This window comes from Ptychodera flava, chromosome 1 (assembly GCF_041260155.1).
Source record: "Ptychodera flava strain L36383 chromosome 1, AS_Pfla_20210202, whole genome shotgun sequence".
NCBI lineage: Eukaryota > Metazoa > Hemichordata > Enteropneusta > Ptychoderidae > Ptychodera > Ptychodera flava.
Window position 1 is genome coordinate 11,573,660 of NC_091928.1, and position 23,257 is coordinate 11,596,916.

Genomic DNA, 23,257 nt, shown 5'->3' on the forward strand with positions numbered 1-23,257 from the left:
TGTATTATTTTTCTATGATTTCTGTCACTGTTCCAATGACGTAATTTGTAATTGACAGGGCCTACTTCATCTGATATGACATAAGGTCCCGTCCATTGTGAACAAATTTCTTATTGACACCTGGCTTTACGGATGGTTGATAGAGATAAACCATATCACCTATCTTAAATTCCTGAGACCTCTTAATATTGCTATCATGGCGTTTCTTCATGTCTTGTTGATACTTTTCGATATTTTCTTTAGCTAATTTATATGCAACACTCCCTTTGTCAGCCAGGTGTTTCAAATGAGTGTCGATATTTCTAATTCTTCCCTCAAAGGTCTGGAGTTCGACATCCATTGGCAAAGTGGCCTCCCGGCCATACAACATGAAAAATGGCGACAGTCCCGTTTATTCCTGGCGACTTACTCGACACGCAAACAAAACAGAACTCAAATAGCGATTCCAATCCTTATGTCAGCTATCTACGAACATTGACAGCATGTTGACCAAGACCTCATTAAATTCTCTGTGAGCTCGTTGGTCTCAGGCTGGTATGGGCTAGAGTGTTTGCGCTTGATGTAAAGTAATGACATGTCTCTCTCACGACTTGAGAAAGGAAATTGGAACCTTGGTCACTCAACAGAACCCTTGGACTGCTATATGTGGCTATAACCTCATCAAACAGTATCCTAGCTACTGTTTCAGCCCGAGCATTTCGTAGGGGAAAGCCAATGGAAACTTAGAAAAATAGTCAGTGAGGACCAAAATATACTTATGTCCGTCGTATGAACGAGGCAGGGACCACAATATCCATTCCCAGCCAATCCTAAGGTCCCAAAACATGAATCGGTAATAATTTAGCATTAGTAGGAGGAATGGCCTTCTTTCTGGTGTGGCAATGGGCACAAGTTTTAGCATATAAATTGACATCCCTTGGCATTCTTTCCCAAAAATACCGTTGTCTTAGGACCCCTAATGTTTTAGAGTATCCCAGATGTCCCCCCCAATACACAATCATGGGCTCGTTTAATTACATAATTTCTAAGGACTTTGGAATTACAACTGGTCTTACACAATCTGTTTTGGTAGTCGCTTTCCCAGTCGGTTTCCAATAGTGATACAAAACACCATCAACGACATATTAATTAGGGGCAATATGGTCACTTGACAAGCCAACTTGTCATCAGCTGGTAATTCATCCCTTTCCAAATAATTAAACAAATTAACTAAATAAGAATCACTCCTCTGTTGTGCCTTAACTTGAACTTCTACCTCTAAATCTAATCTGTCGTTGGCAGAGTCTACGTGGGAATCTGAGTCAGTGATTGCTATCTGACTTTGAGAGCCTTTACTATCTTGTTTAGATTCTGAGTCCAGGGTCCCGTATCCAGAAGTGAGGGAATTATCAAAGTCGGGGTCGGCAGATGGCTGTGTAATCAAAGTATTAATATCAAGGGGCTGGACAGGTTCAGTATTGATAGCCTTATCAACTAGCGGGAATTGTACTTTAGGACGATACTTAAACTCAGGGGCGTTTTCCAAATCAGTTACATCAGATTTGTATCCCTCACATTGCTGATATGGCCTCCTTGACAACCCATTGGCATTCATGTGTTTCTTGCCTGGCCTATAGATAATCTCATAGTCATACTGCTGCAAGGTCATGATCCAGCAACCAATTCGACCCCTGGGAATTTTCTGTTTGAACATGTAAGTGAGGTTATTATGATCAGTTACTATGACGATATGATTACTCCTTATGTATGGGTCACAATATCTTTCTAGAATTGCATGTATCACAGCAAGCACCTCAAGCTCAGTAATGGAATAGTTCCTTGCATGACAATTCAAACTTCGTCCCCCATACAAAATCACTCGTTCCACTCCATCTTGCCGCTGGGCTTATACAAACCCAGGAGCATGTGTGGAACTATCATTGTATATCACAAAGTCCTCCGTCAAATTAGGATACCCCAAAATAGGCGCCTCGCATAAGACCCTTTTCAATTCCTCAAAAGCCTCTTCACATTGGTGATTCCACTCGAAATTAACATCCTTTGTGCGGCTTTCGGACCAAAACGACCGGGCTCGCAAACGGAGAAGTAGAAGGCTCGATAATACCTTGCTCTAATAACTGACCACCTTGGAGCTCAAGTTCTACCCTCTTTTCCGGGGTAACTCGGTAAGGCTGACGTCTAAACGGTATGGTACCCTCTCTGATGTTTAATGATATCAAAATGACCCAATCGGCCAGTAGAATCAGCAAATGCATCTGAATTATGCAACAGTACATTTTGTAATCGTTCCCTTTGTTATTCAGTGATATCTAACTCCTCCAATGTCAATTGACTTAACAGGTAATTGCATTCATAATCAGTCTGATTGGAAACACTTGAAAGATTACTAACAATAGGAGCATCCAAGGGGGTAATTGTACTTCCCTTAGGTAATGGAGAAAACATAGCAGCGATGGTATTCTCTTAATTTTTAAATCGGAGTCTAAAGCATTGACAACTCTCAAAGGAATATGCTTTGTGCTGGAATATGCCAAGCCCTTGGTTGCCAAAATGCCAGGTGCTAACCGTGTTTTGGTCGTTGTTAAATGGCCTAAAATACCGTCAATGTAATGGTATGGAGTTTTCACTGAAATCAATGTTTCACATTAAGAAGGGATAACCACTTTTCTGCTTGTACGAAGGGGTACATCGGATTGCAATTTGATATGTTCTTGAATTAAAATCAATCACTGCACCATAACGTTTCATGAAATCTAATCCCAAAATCAAATCATGATGTAATTTTTCAACCAAATTAATAAACAACAGCACTCGCTTATTGCCAACAAAAGCTGGTACTTTGATAAACCTGATTACATTAATTCTGTTTTTATCTGCTGTTTGTACATGACTATATCGAGATTTGTAAATTGGATAATTATGTAATGAGGGAACGATATCTAACAATCTCATTGGTGCAACAGTGACATGAGCCCCTGTGTCAACTAAAGACTTTACAACTCTATTTGATATAGATACAGAAGTTAAATTTCCTTGAAAAATTGTGGACCCGTTCTCATGAGAAAATTCACCCTCTAAATCATCAATAACCAAACTTTCGGCCATATCAATATCGAAACCTGCCCTTGAATCGGTCGACTTTGCCGCTTTAAATCCCGATCAGGCCTTATTCGTTTAAATAACCCCTATTATTTCGGCATCGGCGAGCAATGTGCCCTTGTTCCCCACAGCTATAACTTGTCCGAGTGTCAATGTTATTATGGGGGTGGTTACGTGGACAGTTAGGGGCACTTTGTCTATTCGATAACAACGATTGCACTGTACCTGTGCATTCCTGACATCACGGCCCAATAGCTGGTGTTCATCGGACGTCCTTGGGCTTGGCTTCACCATCTCTGATCGCTGTTCCTTGATCCCGGGCTTGAACTTTAACTCAGCCAAGTCTCTCTCGATATCCTTCAAGTTCGCAATGATTTCCCGGTCGGACCGCACATCCTCAGCTTCCTTGGGAAGACTGGTCACCACTTCTTGCCATTTTTGCCTGCAATTAAGTGGTTGCAAAATCGCCCGGGGCTTTTCCGGCAACAAAAGTTTGAATTCGAGGCCTTAAACCATTTATAAAAATGATAAAATTTCTGTATCCATCTCATTAGGGGAAGGCTCCATTAACTTAGATGGTACCTGAAACCCGAGTTGCTGCCTGTCAATTCGGATGAAAAACAGAAGACTTGTAATCCAAAAGGTGTTAATGTTCCATTGTTGCGTTTATCTTATCCAGCTGGTGCTATGATAGGAACATCAGGGCTGTAACGACTCACTCAATACCACGGGCACACACATTTGCTTGCACATGGAACTATGTTGACAGGAAAAGGTCAACTACCCACTTTTCAATGCAAGTAATCTAGTTTCTTCTTCAATTTAGGCTCTAAACTAAGTTTTAGAAATATGGTGAAACAAAATATCGTTCTTCGTTCATGTTCATTAAAGTTTCCTATTTTCGGACGCTTCACTTCAGTAACGCGCATTGATCATATATGCAAATGTTATCAGAACAGCATGGAATGTTCTTTCCACGTGTCCAGCTTTTTCATGCACATGCAAACAACGTAACGTGTCCTTACTCCAAGAGCTGCGCGTATCCTGTGACATTTCCGATAAAAAGAACGAAATCAATAAATTGCTAGCCAGAAACCGTCTGTAACAGTATGGCCTCTCTTACATATAAGAAAGGAGAAATGGTAGCGGCAGTTGAAGAAGCCGGCCGGTGGACAGTAGCACGAGTAATTGGCTGTGACACACAGCCAGAAGACAGTGGAAAAATTTCAGACACTTTCCCAGGGTGGAGTAGAAAATTCAATATGACTGTTTCTCCCAAAGTCAAAAGACAAAGTTCTACTCTTACGCAGAAAATCAAAGTTTTCAAGCGTAGACTTTCCCTTCCGCTTAACCACGGCCCCTCCACAAAACGCGATGTCGATCGACTTGAATATTGACACTATGATCGACCATGGATGGATTGATGTGGCGTTTCAAAAGTATGAAAAATGAGACTCAGTAACTTTTGGTCGCTTTACATTTGATCAAAAACCTACCAAACCCATCAGACAAGGCCCTACTCTTACGCAGAAAACCAAAGCTCTCAAGCGTCGACTTTCTCTTCCGCGTTTGACTTTCTTCTCTTTCGCGTTTGAGAGAAACAAACGTCGGCTTTATTCGGAAATGGTCGGCTATTCGTGGGCGTAACATCAGTCCAATGGTAAGCTACACCCGATGTGAACGTTGGAATAATTCGGGCTGTAGTCGGGAAAGCAAGGTTGATCTCGAGAGCGATTCCAAGTACAGTACACATTCGCAGATCGCGGTACTACAGGCTGATACTAGATAGCAACAAGTTCACCGCGTAAATTGCTAGACTACATATAGCCACATCGGCACTTCTGAAATGTTATCTCCGGCTTGCAAGACAACAAAAATATCAAAATATTATTATCAAAACCAGAATTTCGGGGCTAGAGAGTGAAACATTGCTGAAAAGTAGCCGGCCAAAATACGGAAGTAGCCGGTCAATTTGGCCGGCATCCGGCTAAAAATGAACACGCTGCAAACAGAGAGGCTTGTTGCGATGGACAAGTAGCCTTTGGCTTTTGACCAGAAAAATAAGTGAGTGTTCATTGATAATTCAAAGACTGGATCCGTTGACACCAAAGTTTGCTCGTGACTTTCATTGCATTGCATGCACCTTTCTGCAATGCCACTCATTGAGTCTGAACTGAAATTGAAAGAGTACGTTTTAGTAAAAGTCCCGTTTTGTTGTGCTGATTTTCGCTACCGTACTTTCTTTTATAGGGTTATAAATATTAATACGAATCAAAAAATCGTCAGTTTGTCTCCTTTCGATCGTACAGAGATATTGTGTGACAGGAAAGCTTTAGTTCAAAGGGCAATGATCTTTGTGAAAGTACCCTCAACCAGCTTAAATAGCTTTTCGTATGCAAAATCAGCGTACGTTAATTAACTGCTGGTATTGTTTAAACAGCATTTTATTGAAAGGGATTCTATAGTACCATTGTTTTTGTAAACTCTTCATGCAATTTTATGAACTAAATGATGACCTCAAAGTAACAGCAAGTGCTGGACGGCACTTTTAACGCTGGTCGGAAATCCTGAGTGCCGGACAGAGCAGAGCCGTCATCAAGTTAAGCGCCGACCGGCGTGGGCCATGCTAAAAGTAGTTCCGGCAGTGCTAATGTTTTGTTTACACTAAAAGATAATCTGTTCGCATATGTTGACATAGAGATTAATCCTCTGATAACCAACTCGGGTTACTCGGGTACTGCTAAGTTGATGGAGTGTTCCATTATGTTCTGAGCCTTCTCAGCTTTCTCTTTTAATTGTGCAGCATACTGCTCAACGGTCTGGTTTGGCTGCTGCTTAAGTTGGAATAGCATTGGTCATAAAGCCACAAAGGTCTGCACTTACCAAATCTATCCAAGAAGGCTTCGCCTAAGGTCTCCATATTGGCCTGGTCTCATCAGGTGGCTCCTATACCATCTTTCCGCCTCGCCGGTCAGATATAACCCAACGCCTTGGAGTTGCTTCTCCTCGGGCCAACCACGGAACTGTACAAAGTCAGAGTACCGTTGCCACCATCTCCGAGCATTCTCCTTTTCCTCCCCTCGGAAAATTCCGGGTCCCATGCCAAAGGAACTATCATCGTTCGACTCTCTAATGGCATTGAGCAGGGTGTTGATGCCCCTTTGCCATGCAGTGAATTCCGGTGCTTCCGCTGCTGGTGCTGGTACGTTCTCCATTCTATGATATCTTCGTCCACTCCTTGTTGTCATATAACTCTATGAGCTTGCTTGCTACCCCTCGGATGTCTCCACCATATGATACTGACGTATCGTCTACCTGGAGAAATGTGTGCGATGAGGTACTGGACGATCAACAAAGCAGAGGCTCACAAGGAGTAGTTGATGGTAAGAGGAGGGTTTATTGGCTTGATTTTGCCATACAGTAACGTGCCCAGCAGGATCGTGTTCTGCTCTTTCTTCATAAAATTCTCACCTTAAATGAGCGAAACTACAATCTAATCATACTGATTTTACTAAAATGGTCGTCCATTGGGCACAGATTGAAATATATTTCCATACAATGTTAAGGTCTCAATTTACATCGAGTGATTGGTGCACTTAATTAAAGCCGGTTTTGTACAGTCCTTGATTGTTCCTTAAGATATACTTTCTATTTAAAGCAAGATATCTCCAGCAAGATAAATGTTTTGCTGAATCACTAATACTCCTTGAACTTTGTCCATTTTGAAGTCCGTTAAAGTGCAAGGTGATTGACCTATAACAATGACTAATATGAGTCTGCAATCATTCGATAGATAAGAGTAAATTAATATGAATATATCGATACATAAGAGTAAATAAATATGAATATAGTGACTACATAATCCTTGCCTTGTAACATACCCTTTATCGTATGTAAAATATGGTGTTCGCTTGATCCTGTATTTCTATTCGTTTTGATTAAATGTGTTTGGGGTTTTGTTTTCAAAACAATGGTTTTCACTTTGTGTCCCCATAAACGTATTCGGTTGATGGATTATTAGAATATACCTTCTCTGAATTTATTCCTTTAAGATTAGTTGACACATAAGTCAAAAGAATTCATGACACTCCACATATTGGCCTCTCAGCGAGGCAAGATATATTTAACCAGCTTCGATATTAGTCATTTTCCCGTTCTCATGTCTTCCTGTTTGTTTGTCTTTGCGATAAATCTTTGCGTCACTCTTAACAGCATGATCTCTTTCCTCCAGAAAAGGAATACGAAATGGCCGCGGGAAAGAATGAAGGCGTAGATGTTACAGATTCAAGAGACAGGACAGCCCTAATGATAGCTGCTCAGCGAGGCAAGGTTTATTTTAATCTTGTTTACTTTGACCGGATTCGCTGGTATGAAGGAACGTTGTTAATGACTTATCAGTCATTTTCCCGACGTCTGTGTCTGTCCTTGAAACCTTAATTAATTAATCAATAATATTTTAAAACAGACAGATTTTTTTATATAAAGGTATATTAAAGTGTTTCACATTTATGGTAAGTATCAAGTGTTTGTGTCTGCGTATGCTAAGTTGAAAAAGATAATTTAGATCTTAATCAGCGGATCTATGACACTTTCTTTGTAAATCTTTTTCCAAGGGTGCACCAACGCGTGTAGGTTACTTCTGAGCAATGGAGCAAGAGCTGACCTTGTAGACAAAAACGGGGAACCATGCATTGTCACTATTCTAACCAAAGTGCCAGAAGTGGTGAGTAGATTTAAATTTCTAGACTTCTTGGCCTGAACATAGTGTATAGACATACATCATAGGTTGTGGTCGTTAGATTACGTTTAAGTTTCAAAATTCTATGTAATACACTAAAATGATACTTTAATATATTTTCGCAATAATATGTCTATTCGTGTAGCGCTGCTTTAAGAGTAATATAAAAAAGGAAGATATTCAAATTTTTATTTGATTCCTTATTTGTTACCGATACTATCAATCAAGGTAGTACTTTTTATTCAAGATGCACAAACAAGATGCATAAACATACTATGTGTCCCTGATGTTAGTGAATGTCGCTCTTGGCGTATTACCTTATCTACAAGGCAGGAGACGCTCTCGACCAGTTTTATGGAGAGGACAGATCGAAGAGGAGACGTTACTTTTTTCTAAATCATCTTGAACCTCACAAGCCAAGTAAGTTCACTTCAAATTTACAGTTTTTTTGTTGGACTGCACTGGCAAAATTGTTGTAGTGCTATAATTATTTTATGTCGTCTGCATACCTGCATACATTATTTACTTATGCTTTCGACTTCGAAATATGTTGTTTATACTTATTATCCAGTGAAAGTAAATTACACTTTAGATATCCTTTTGACAAGTCTCACTTCTACAAATCATGGACTCACAGTATATTGCTGAACGAATGATCGACATCGAATTAAAATTCTGTCTCTAACAGTATTCATTTCAAAAGAAACTTACTTATCTCATATTTGAAAAGAGCTCTTCATTTACACTTTCCTTGATCTTATGACATTCAGAGCGAATTAGTAAGGCCCCTTGTTTGTAGTCAATGTTGATTTTCCAGGGAAGGGAAAGGAAATATTCGTGAAGTTCTGCACTTAGCTCGGGGTGTATGTATTGCTTATAAATTATAAAAAAGAGGATAAGCCATTTTTAGAAACAAATAGCCATTATCAGTCCCCCTCCAAACGAAAATTGCAACATTCAAGACATGGAAGAATCGCAAATTCACTGAATAGATATTTTGTTTTTGCGGCACGAAACAGATCACGATTGTGTCGGTATAATTTCATTAACATCTAAAAACAAAATTACAGAGATATGGGCACTAGAATCAGCTATCACCACGATATAGAGGGGCGCTGCACCCAACACAGCGTACTTTGCTCAAAAATAACTTGTTTTGCAAATATAAAATTAATTCAATTTTAGTTAATTTGTCGACCCAAGATTTAAATGTTTGTTGGATTAACCTCTCAGCTTGTAGAGTAGTAATAAGTTGCTTGATAAAGAAGTGTTAATTTATGCAATTGTATGCAAACCACCTGGCTTCTCTTTTCTTCCAATTTCAAGATTTCCAAGAATTTAACTCCACTCTGGCAGAGTCAAATTTTCCGAAATTTTCACATTTTGTTTTTAAATGCTTTACAACAAAATATTTATTTTGTTTTGCAATAAAATGTTTTATATTTTGAATACGGGCATTTTAATTCTGCTAATCATATTATAATCACTTTTTGAGTGTCAGTTTTTCAGCCCATGCCATTGTAGAATGAGGGCAGATAATGCAAAATAAAATAGTCGTTTTCTTGAAACGACTATTTGTTTTCTTAAAATACTCTTCTTTTAAGTGAAATATTACATATCAGAAATGTGTCATGTTCTTGACTTAAATTAATTTCAATCATCAATACCAAAAAGGATTTTTTTTACCCAAAATATATACTCCTTCCCTCGAGTAAGCTATTGCTACAATACTAAACTTTAGAGTGTCTGCTTTTTTAAAATATATAGTCATCTTAGATGAGAAATATTCCTTTGAAAAAAAACTGTGTTGGCAATGTGCAGCTCCACCTTAATGAAATTACATGTATGAGTGTCATCCTTCGCTAGTCTCATTTCAATGACTTTCAGCTCATTCACACCTTACGAAGGATTTTGCCTTTAGTAAACATATTAAATTAAATTTGAAAGGTCCCTTCCTAGGTCATAGTCAAAGTAAATGACATTTAAAAATAACCAATATTACAGGTCCAGAACCCGTAAAGCCATACAATGCTCATGACCTGCATACCAATGACGTAGGTAAGTGTAATCTCCCTATATCAGTAATAATTAAATCATATAAAAGAGAATACGTTGTTTCAATAGCCGCGATAGCTTTTACGGAAGCGTATTCCTGCAACCTTTGTGAGAAAATATTCTCTTAATTACGGTATTTCGATTCTCGTAAGTACGAGATTTTGTTTCTTGACATTACTTTTCTTGTTATATTTCAGCTCAGCGAAAGGTATTTGCCTGGGATCCTTGGACTTTTGTTTTATTGAACACTTCTGCTTCAACTCTACTTGTAGCCGACTTCTCGTTTTAATAGCGATCATTCACTAAACGAACGTGAAAAACGAAAAGAACGTCGTGTTTCCATGCATGCTATCGGTCAGCTTTCGTCACATCTGCACATCTCGTCGCCATATCTGCATCGAGATTAGATTGATGAAGTACTATTTTTTGCATTTCTAGGCCTCCGGCCTTTATACAAGAAGTTACAGAACATAATGACATTGGTTGGTAAAATTCAAATAGACAAACAAAAGTCATACGAATTGTTGTCTTAACTGAAAACCTTTGTAAATATGTATACTTAAATTACTGAGTAAAGTTTCGTCTTTTGTCCTTAAAAGACGATAAAATTCACATAAGTTTGGCTGAACAAAAATTCTTGAGGAATGTATTTACTGCGTAACTCAGCGTAAACAGGACATTCATGCAAGAAATGAATTCATTTTCAACCCTATCCATTCTACAAACTTTACAAAATCTAAGATTATATTGTTACATTCGATACCATCTCGTCTACCTTCTTGTATGCTTAAAAAAAGGCACGAACAACGAAAACATGAAAGATTTGACGTATTTTAATACTACATTTCATCAATAAATATCTCCCTGGCTCCAAGGCACTTTTAAAATACACATATGTACGCATTTTTGGTTTATGTGAAAGATTTTCCCAACACTTTCGTTTGACTACATCACAGACTCTGAACTTAAATTGTTGAAGAAAACATCTTTGTCCCCAACTTCTTGTGTTAGCCGAACATAACCAAATCCATACGAATAGAGAATGTGTTTTTGCTGACAATGCCCAAATTTGTCTGCCAAGTGAATCTACGTTCGTGGCATTGCATAAGTTTGACTGGGCAATCTATTTTCGGGTAAGTCAATTAACTTTAACCAATATTTTTTACATCGCTGAAGACTAGAAGCAAACTGGTGACTAATTAATTAGTATTCGACGAGGACTCATCAGTCCCTTTCGTCGTCTTTCGTCACATTATAATATTAAGACCCTGCTTTGTATTGTCGCCACGGTAGCGGTTGGTGCATGCCTTCCAATCAGAAAATAGACAGATAGATGGTAGGGCTGAGAGTAAGTGTCGATATAAATGCACACCTGTCATAGTGTTCCAGCAATTCTAGGGATTTGTCATTATAGAAGCATGCGGGTGTTTCAAGTGTTGTAGGCAACGCAACCTGTTTAACTCGAGTTGCCCCTTGTTACATTCACGTCGCCAATAGTGGTCAGCCATAATGTCTCGGAAAATTACGTTGCATATCTATCACTTCTTTAAATCAAGTAAAAAAAATAAGATGCATTTCTTCATTGCAATAAGGGAGAGTTTTTAAAATTTGGTTTCGAAGGTCAGTCGGGTGGAAGAAAAAAAAAGAAAAAGAAAAATCCATCGAATAACCAATTTTGTAATCAAATAAATTACCTTGTGAAACCATCACAGTGGTGTTGCTAGGCCTTTCAGAATCGCATGGCATTATGAATATTCTCTTGGACAGGATTGTGTCTCGAACTGTCACAAGAAGCATTCCCTGCCGTCAGTTTTGCGGCGAAAATTCACTTACATTGTTCTTAACTAGTTTTATTGCTGTCATTTAAAAGAAAGTGAACTACATACGGCATTCTCGATATCATGCGGTGAGTATCAAACTAATCTGTGACACCAGGGGAAAGAACTGATAGTCTGGATTGTTGTGTCGGTTAAATAACAAGGGACAATTTCAGTTGCTGCTGGGCATCGGCTCTAGAATGGCATTGGATATTTTGAATGATACACATTTATTTGCTAATGATTGATACATTAACAAGTATCCGCTTGTGACAAAGTTTCCAGCGAGTCAACTAGCAATTGAGAATCGGGTGTATCGCATATTATGTCTACCAGTATTTTGATGGTACAAACACAGTGATCTGATTGGTCGAGACGCGAAAAGAACCGTGCTATTTTTGGCGATATACCTGGGCTGGCATGCGCACTAGCTCTCAGCTTGAGGAAAAGTCCTTTTATGACGTTCCCCGCCAGAATTTCAATATACTGTTATGATATAATAGCAAAAATAACACCCGCGACGGTATACCACTCGATTTTGACCAGTTCACTTCATATATGCACTCGCTATCGCTCGTGCATATATGTCGTGAACTGGTCAAAATCGAGTGGTATACCATCGCTGGGTGTGCTTTATTGCTTAAATATAAAATCATGAATTTAATCGGTATCACATTAACATCAAGCACATAATATCATATTTCAAGACCTATGAAGCCACAAAAGAATTGTACCGCCAACCACGTTGGTTCAGTGGTTGCTGATGTGTGTGCCTTTCTCGCTCAACGCCAAATCAACGAAGTATACGAAGACTGCACTTGGGAAAATCTCGCAATGTTTTGTTAAATCAACCAGTTTCGTTTGCCTTGTTACTCAATATAAGTGAATTAAAACCATCCTTACTATTACCATACACTGTGCGTGTACTCAGTATTTTATCTCAGTAAAAATGAGTAGTTTACCTCCCGACCTGTAGAAATCATGCTACTCATTATGTGAACCCTATCAACTTGAAATCTAATCCAATTTTTCAGATATATATTGCCCGTACATGTTAATTTGAGCCCTCCCCCCCCCCACGTCAACAGCAGCAATGAATGGTCCCTTTGTCCCTTTGGGCAACTATTTCTGTGGTGCAGTCCATAGTCTTGTCCTTGACACAAAGCAGTACCCAAATTTTATAATGCGACGAAAAGACGACGGAAAGAACTGACGGTTACCAATTAATTAGGCTGTCCAGCCGGGCTGTAGAATTTGCGTCGAGCTATGCAAATGTGACAAAAGCTGACCAATAGCATGCTTGGAAACACGACGAGCCCGTTCGTTTTTCACGTTCGTTTTGTGAAATATCGCTAATGACACGTAATGAAAAAGAGAACGCAACACGCTCCAAAGGGACGAGCCGTGCCATGTCGGCCATTTGACCACACCAACAGTGACTTTGCGACATGTGCGAAGTCAATCAACAATCACAAACATTTTAAGAAGCGGGGACATCATTGAGCAGTTGTTTGAATGATACCAAATGGAAAGGTAAGAGCTGCAACTGAACGGAATTACATGAGCATGCTACATCGTCGACAGTTTCCACTGTCGCCAACAATGTTGCTGAATGTGGTGGTGTCAAGGTCACTTAGAGTCACAGCCATGACACAAGGGAAACTTGGTGTAGTTGGCTTGATTTTTACGTAAATATGGTTCTCACTAAATGGATCAGTTTTGTTGTATGATAACAGGCTCACTACACGCCACCCAATGATCACCGATGTGCTGGCCAGGAATACGCAGCGTAACAGTGATTGACCTGTATGACCCCTACTTCAACAGCAACCCATCTTACTGTCCGCTCACGCCTAAGTTGATGTAGCAGGGAATGCTATCTGATGCAGCATGCTATACTATCGATATTTCAGTCCAAAAGATTGTTCATCCTGCTAGACAAAATCTACACACTATGAATGCCTGTCTTGACTTTAAGCTGCTGGATAACACTCTGAATATCTACCATTGCAGCCTTGTAACAGTCCAAAAATCATTCATTCACTTATTCATCTACGAGTGTATTATAATTGCTTACCACACCTTATAAATCAAGATAACACAATATTGAAACAACATATTCCCATTAAACAATAACCAACAATATATATGAGAAAGTTATAATATTAAAGAGCTCAACTATAGAAAGACGATGGACTAAGTCTTATTAACTAAGAGAATCAAGGCTTATATTATAGTTACAAGAATCGAAATCTCGTAATTACGAAACTCAAAACTCGTAATTACGAGAATTAAAATCTCGTAATTACGAGAATCACAAATTCGTATTACAGGGCTCCCATAGAGAGCTAAGCCGAGCATGTGAACACCCTACATGAGCAAAAAAACTTAGGCTGAGCGTGAAAACATCCTACACGAGCCAAAAGATAATTAGGCTGAGCGTGAAAACACCCAACATGAGCAAAAAACATGTTGCATTGTGGGTATTTTCAAGATGGCAGGTGCCATGACAGCCTGCACCGAAGCTCTGGTGAGTACATGTTTTGGTTTATTCTACCGTTGAGAAGCATTATTTTGGAAAAATAAAAACATCAGAGTATACAGCAGTGTTTCAGGTCTCTATGCATGTAGTTCATTACATAGCAGAAGCTCAAACTACACTGATTACTTCAAAACAAAATCGCTTAGTGCGTTTAGGATAGACTGCATGCACATACACATTCATTGCCTCTGAACATGGAGCTACCAATGCTTTGAAGCACTGCAAGAACTCTCTTATACACTGTACAGCAGACAAGCGATGCATGTAATCTCTTGTACTCTTCAGCTCGAATGTGTGTGAAGTGTATACAGTCATTTACCTACTTAGTGTTTTACAGCTGAAGTAATTTTTATAGTTTGAGCATCTGAGATGTGGTATATGCATAGACACTTGCATATATAATGCGCAGTCAGATTGTGTCCTCCATAGACATTAAGATGATTTAAAATCTGTCAGTTTTCATTCAAGATAAAGATTATTAAAAAAGTTTTCAAAACTGATATCAATGTGCTTTCTATTTGTCATGCATCAGGTGCATGATTGTGTGAGCTTTACTATTTAGCAGGAATTAGAGAACCATTGAAAGGCAGTGAGCAGGCAATATAATTGACAGCAATGTTATGACAGTACAACACAGACAATTTGAGAGGCACAACAATAGTATTCATTATTGTAAGGAATATTCAAGTGCCAGGCAAATGATGTAACTCTTACAGTTGCACCAGCCAGCTTTAACAACTCAATTGTAATTGCTATATCATCTGCAGTCTCTCGTACAGCGTATATGTATAAGCTATATTAAGAAGATTATCATTGTGCTAATGATGGTAACCATCACCCATCACTGTTAAGAACAGTGATGGGTGATGGTTACCATCATTAACCATCACCCATCACTGTTAAGAACAGCTATACGTCAGAGCTCATCAGCTTTAATGCTGTGAAATTTGGAATTCCATTGCCCGTCTATTCGAAACAGTCAAACGTGTCGACTTTTAAATCAAAATTAAATGATTATCTTTCATGACGTACACGTACTGTATGAAGGTTAAAGAGGTAATCCCACTTGGTAACATTTTTAAAACACATTTTTTTAATGCCAACGGTCGATATTTGACGTGGCGACTCCGCGCGGATCGCGAGATAACGATAAAAACATGTCATTTCCCGAGCGTATTTTTCACCTCCCGAAGTTTTACGATCGTTTCTGGTTATGACCCGAAATCCCCCGAAAGTGTGTTGTTGTGCTGATCGACGATATTCTAAGGAGTCCAAAACGTTCGAATGACGCAATTAATTTACCTCCTACAGCGATGACTTTATATAGGCCTACATCATTATCAATGCCTTTACCTCTGGTAGGCCTAATTCTTTTTTAAAACTTCTCCTTAGTTTTTGTCGTTTTCATTATTCTCAACCACATGTATTAAATTTTTAAACAATACCACATAGGTATCAGTTTTTACGTGTAAAATATTAGTTGCCTCAGCTCCGATGACTACATTTTGTCGTCTGCAACACAGTTACGCGTGGTTCGATACATAGCGGCCGCCGCGTGTGGTATGCGTGTGGTATGCGCATATCATGAAAGTCAACAAAAGTTAATGTGTTTGTACTCATTATACATACTAGTAATGATTTGATTAGTGAGGTGTAACTCTGATAAACATAAGTTATTGGTAGCCCCTGCGTGCACTATAATACTAAATCCAATCAACATAGGATATATTCTCTGATTGACTTCCAGTGTAGCCAGTTGCATAATGTTCAAGGTTGATTATCCGTGCCAGGTTAGGAGCAATAGTGCAAATGCTAAACTCGGATAATGTCAAGAACTCCAAATATGATACGCGACTAGGTACATATAGGATGAAATGAAAGTAATGTCCAAAATATGACTTTCCCTTCAATTCACCAGCACTCTCACACTTTAAAAATACCAGAAACTAATATTATTTCACGGACAAGATTTATTTTTCACTTTTTATTCAAATATATTTACTGCTTGCAAAGTAAATGAAATCATGTTATTGAAACTAAATAATATGAAATAAACAGACACAATAATAATATAGAAATGTATGAAACAGCAAGTGTAGACCTTTCTTGAAATAACACCTCAATAAAAATGCCAATGCTGCAGAATTATACGAAAAAAGACCATGTTGGCTTTTACTCTACTAGGATAAACACAGCTAACATAAAAGCTAAAAAGCTAAAAGATTCCTTTCCCGCCTATTAGTCTGCTCTTCTATCTATAGAATAACAGATGCGTCTACATGCCCTATTGAGTGAAAAACTTGTAGGACAATCTACACAACTGTCTTTTGTGACATAATTTAGAGATAAGATTGTGTTTACTGGAATCTTAGAATCCCTTCATTTTCATCAGTACCATTCACTTCATCAGCTGTTACAGTTTCATTGTTATTGTTGTCATCTGGGACTTGAGTGACATTCTCATTGCCATGATCTTCATCTGACAAGTTCACCCATCCGTGCAGCAAGGTATCTAGAGTTGCAGGCTGTTGTAAATGAAGGAAAAGTTTAGGAGTGTTCAAACCACAGAACTATGATCATTTGTCACAGTTTGTAGAAAGGTTTAGTATTAATTGGTGTATAAAAGTATAAGCACATCCTTTGTACATAATTTGAATGGTCTTCAGAGTTGTTTGAACAGGCTAGTGCAGTGGAGCTAAATAAAATACTTCCTGGCAACATTAAGGAACGTCTCTGCCATTCTCTTGCCTTACAATTCTTAAAAAAAACCTATCATGATTGTACAACTTACTAAATACATACAAACATATATAAGATGAAGGACACATCGAAAATAAAATTGACATTTTAGATTTGTAAACTACATTTCAAGATATGTATCGTACATGCTAGGCGAGGTAATTTCACATATTGAGGACACAATCTACTTATGACCCCAAGAAATACTCGTAAATATGCACATGCATTGCTTCAGTCTCTTGTACACAGTTACAGCACACTGTGAAGTAAAGTTGTAGCAGTTAATCACCCACTAAGCGATTTTGTGTTGAGGTAATCTTTGTAGTTTGAGATTCTGCTATGTAATGAACTATATGCATAGACACTTGAAACACTGCTGCATACTCTGATGTTTTTATTTTTCCTAAATAATGCTTCTCAACGGTAGAATCGACCAAAATATGTACTCACCAGAGCTTTCAGTGCAGGCTGTCATGGCAGCTGCCATCTTGAAAATACCCACGATGCAACATGTTTTTTGCTCATGTAGGGTGTTTTCACGCTCAGCCTAATGTCTTTTTGACTCATGTAGGGTGTTTTCACGCTCAGCCTAAGAGGTGTTTTTTGCTCATGTAGGGTGTTCACATGCTCGGCTTAGCTCTCTATGGGAGCCCTGAATTACGCGAATCAAAAACTCGTAATCACGAGAATTAAAATCTCCTATTTACGAGAATTAAAATTTCGTACTTATGAGAATCAAAATCTCGTAATTACGCGAATCGAAGTCTCGTAATTACGAGATTAAGAAACAATCTTACAAAAATGGCACAAATACGCTTCCGTGGCTTTTAACATTTCCTCTTAAACAAGATATACGGCAACATTTATTGATTTTTGCATTAACAATAACGTAATCCTACATATTTCTCTATTTATTCGTATGTATTTGCTTATATTCTCTTGGATCGATGCCTTTATATCGTACCCGTTCAGAGGAAAACTGTCCTAGCCCGGTAAGATACATACACATACTTAGCCCTTTCTTCATAATTATCACTGAACTATTTCACAATGCATTCTCTTTCATTGCTAGCATGTCGACGTTTACGAAATATGCATGTTTTAGTTTGCATGTATTTTTTGTGACCGAAGTAATTGCAATCAATTTATCATACATCGTTTTGTCTGCTAGCACCACCTTGTAACCGTCCCCGAAGCATTGTGCGCTCTCTGTCTCTGTCTGTCTCCGTCTGCGTCTCTCTGTCCCTGTCTGTCTGTCTGCCTCATTCTGTTCTCCTTGAGTAGTTTATTGGTCATATAAAGACCGGTCTAAGCAATTTATTTTTCTAGTTTTTTACTGCAATGCTGGGCTAAACCAATCGCACAGGAATTACATACCTTAACATGGTTCACAACCAAAAATTAGAACAAGTGACAAATTGTATAAGCAAATGGAGAAAAAGACAATACAACATAGAGCTTACATCTGTTTTCTCAGCATAAAAAGTACATGTATCTACGAAGCTGTCATACCGATGAAGGATTCTCGTCTCTTAAATGCGTTTAATGGATAAAGTAATATTCGAGCGAGGACTTGCTTGTTTTGTGATGCTAGAATGTCGAAGAGTCTGTTTACATAAATATTTATAATCTCCATTATAAATGGAAGTATGTGGATTGGATTTCTACATACAGTGGAAAAATAAAAACATATCACTACAATATGCACAAATTCGTTGTTGAATTGGCAGATCAAGAAGGGCAACCAACTTCAATATTGAGATTGTGAGTAGCACAACGAAAAGTGACTGAACTTTGCTTTCAGTAATAACTGCGAAATTTCAAGCATATTTGTGGTTCAAATAATGATTTAAATATACAATGCCTGTTTAAACGTTATGAACTTGATATCTCGTTTACGACAGTCTTTCAGCCTTTATGAAAGTTCAACAAAATTATTTGTGTGTTTCCGACCCGTTGTTCAAACCATATAATTCCACAACAATGAAACATGTACGACACATGTAGCCGTAACTCTACTATGTTAATCCATTCATTTTAACATAAAAAACACGTATTTGGGTACCTATTATTTTCCATTTCAATCAAATTGAACAAATAAGCAATACAAAACCTTCATAATTTTTTACAGATGGAAGTCGTTGTTACATGTCGACAGCTTGAAAATATCAAGCATCCTACATTTCAGAAACTGATCGAAGAGAAATGGAACGAGTTTGGAAGGTATGTGATGTTGTATATAGTTGGCATTCTTTTTCTGTACTATTCCGTCAATTATGATGCATGTCTGTAATTTACCATGCATTGTCAATTCTTCTATTTCTTTACCTGAAGAAGACAGACCGTTTTTGAATTTTTTCGAGACTTTGCATTTATTCTTCTCTGGACGTCACTGTCTGTGATAAGACCATCGGCAAGAGCTTGCTACTACTTTCCCGGAGATGGGTACAGGGTCTTCCTCTGGGTAAGAAGCTTTCATTTTGTTACTGTTTAAATGATTTCTCGCATTCAATTAAGTCGCGTCAATGACTGCAAAATGGCTTCGCTGACTCGATTCTATCAATTTAAGGCATATTTTAGTGTCGTGATAAAACTGTCTTAAACACAGAACAAATATAACCCAGTAGACTCAGCTTCATTTACGGTCATTCCTGGCTATGCCATGTGCTGCTTCTTTTATTAATAAATTAACATCCGTTAACCTTCAATGTGTACTTCTGTGTATCACAGAAGTTCGTGCACCACAGTTGACCACCGTTCCTATACCATGCACATAAACTTTCTATATGGTAAATTGTGCTTGTGGATTAGCGCCATATTATACATTCACGAACAATGTTGTCTTTATCCATCAGGTTTTTGCTGTTTCATACACCTTCTTCTTGTTCATCTGGAATCTCATTGCTGATATTCGTTCAAAAAGAAGGTTCAAAGTAAGTAAGAAATTTCTTGTATTAACTACTATTTTAAAACTTATAAAACGGTATGAACAGAGGTAGAATCCCTGAAAGCAGTTACATATCTCATTCTTGTGAATATTGTTGAGGGTAGCACACTGTAGATCAACTTTTTTAGTATGACATAAGCTTTCGGAGACAACAGTCTCCTTCATCAGATGTACTTGCAGAATGGACAAAGAAGCAAATTTAGGCCAATGCATCGTGGGTAATGGACAATGCCTAAAGGAGGTGTCAATGTGAAACAAAGAGTTTGAGCAAAGGTGTAAAAACACTGTTGAATGAGGACAATGGTTGGAACAACTGGGGCAAAATACAGCCAAAATAGTTATTTGTAATGTGTTAAAAATCCGTAATCTCGATTGAGTCCTTCTTTGACACAGTCGAAATATTGTATAATTTTGAGTTCTTCAGTCTCTCTGCGGATGGTGCTTTTACTACGAATCTTTCTAAGAACAGCCACACGGAAATCATTGATGGAATGTCCGGCCAGGTTAAAGTGTTCGGCAACAGGTTTATATGTTTTGTTGCTCTGTATATCGAACTTGTGATTGTTGATGCGTTTCCGCAGTGGCTGTCCCGTTTGGCCAATGTATACAGCGGAAGGACATCTTATACAGGTGATAGCATAGATGACGTTACTGGAGTCACAGTTATATGATCCTTTGATTGTGAAATTCTTCTGATTGGGTCCGACTACAGTGGTGGCGGTATTGATGAGAGGGCACAGTTTGCATCTTACTTTATTACAGGGTTTTGTTCCATGGGATTGGATGGTCATAGGAAGTTTACTGGTGTGACAATGCGTTGTTTGAGGTTAGGAGGCTGCCTATACGCTACGATCGGTTTTCCCGGGAAGACTTCTCGGAGTAGTGTGTCCTCTCGTATGATTGGGTGGAGTTCATTGACTATTTTGTTCAGTTTGTTCAGTTGTGTACTGTAAGTTACAACCAGTGGGATTCTGTTTAAGTCTTTCTTCTGCCTGTATTGGAGGAGGTCTTTGCGATCGATATTGCTGGCCCGGTTGATCTGTTTCATCACTGCAATAGGATTATATTTAGATACCGTTCAGTTTTTTACGGCCGGGGGGGGGGGGCGGCAAAATCCAGGGGGGGGGTCATCGTAATTTTGGAATCCGCAAAGGAAGGGTCATCGCTTTTTCACTGGTAGGAAAGGGGGGGGTCACCACATTTTCAAAAACATAATACCAACAATGAAGTTCACTTTATGCCATGGCCATGATCGACCCTCTTTACGAGCGGGCCGCCTTTGGCGGCCCACTACAATAAATATACATTATGTATTACCCATGACCCTCTTAACGGGCAGACGCCTTTGGCGGCCCATTCCAATTAGGTTTACTTCATGCAATGGCCATGATTGACCCTCTTTACTGGCGGGCCGCCTACGGCGGCCCACTTCAATAAATTGACTTCATGTAATACCCCACGGCAATCTTACCGTAAAATTCCCAATTGAAGCCGCGGCTTGTATTAGAAACATTTTTGAGGGACCCCTGGGATCACGCACTGAACAATGGTAATGGCCGCGCCCCTTCAGCGGCCCTGTCCAGTAAAGTCTACTTTATGCAATAGCCATGATCGACCCTCTTTACCGGCGTGCCACCTTTGGTGGGCCACTAGAATAAAGTTGACTTTACGTAATGGCCCATGACCGTCTTAACCGGAGGTTGCCTTTGGCGAACCACTGCAATAAAGTTTACTTTATACAATGTCCATGGACATGAGTTGTCTATGAAAATGAAGTTAAAAATTGCCTTACAGTCGTCCTAATTAACAGACGTTTCAATGGATGTGGCTGAGAAGTTTGTGCACTGGCATCGAATAAAGTGCGCCGCGTACCGGAGTTCAAATCCAAACCATGCGGGTAAATTTGACATATGGGTTTTGGTTATTTTTCAGGGGGGGGGGCAATTTTTTTCGTCTGACAAAGGGGGGGGTTCATCTTTTTTTCACAAAAAATGCAGGGGGGGTCTATATTTTTTTGAACACCGGCAACAAGATTTTGCCGCCCCCCCCCCCCAGGCCGTAAAAACTGAACGCTCCCTTAGGGCACAAATGTTTGGCGAAGCTGACCAAGTTGTTCCTCACGGTCGCAATTCTCAGATCAGATTCTGCAGTACGTATTGCCTGGCTATATATAATTGAACGGAAGACATGTCTGGGGTGGGAGCTTGCTGGTCGAAGATAGCTGTGAGTGTCTGTGGGTTTGCTGTAAACACTTGTTATTAAGCGGCCATCACGAACGTAATAGTGTCAGAATGTTAGTAGTGTCAAGAAGTTACCTGAATTTCGGAGTAAAACATGGTGAAGTTGATGGAATGGTGGAACGAATTGAAATCACTGTAAAATTTCTTCAACGAATCCAGGCCATGGGTCCAAATCAAGAACACCGTCATCAATGAAACGGACGTACAGACGTGGTTTGAGGGGTAGGTTGCTGAGGAATTTTTCTTCCAAGTTTGCCATGAATATATTCGCGTATTGTGGCGCCATCCGTGTGCCCATCGCTGTACCGTTTGTCTGCAAATAAAAGGAACCATTGAATTCAAAGTAGTTGTGAGTGAGTACAAATTCAGCTAGTTTATAGGTGTATGTGGCCTTTCTCCATCAGATATTATATCTCTGATAGCTTGAAGTCCATCAGCGTGTGGAATATTCGTATATAGCGACTCAACATCGAGGGTGACCAGTATTGTATTATCAGGCAAACTGTCAATATCATTGTCATTAAACAAGCTGACAAGGGTGGTGCCACAGTCATTATGAACAAGTCTGATTACTTACGTGAAGCAGAAAGGCAACTGTCAAATACAAAGTTCTACACCAAACTTCAGAGTGACCCGACCATGCAGTACAAAAGTGAGTTGAAATCTGTTATCCGCACATTTCCTGATAACATCCAGGAAGACACTGTCAGTCTAATACCTCAAGATCCTCGCCCAGGAACTTTCTATCTCCTACCGAAGATACACAAACCGGGCAATCCAGGACGCCCTATTATATCGGGCATTGGCACCATAACGGAGGGGATTTCCGGCTATATTGACACCATTTTGAGACCATATACCATCACTACACCTAGCTACATACAAGATACCACCGATCTCCTACGCAAATTACACGATATTGACAGTTTGCCTGATAATACAATACTGGTCACCCTCGATGTTGAGTCGCTATATACGAATATTCCACACGCTGATGGACTTCAAGCTATCAGAGATATAATATCTGATGGAGAAAAGGCCACATACACCTATAAACTAGCTGAATTTGTACTCACTCAC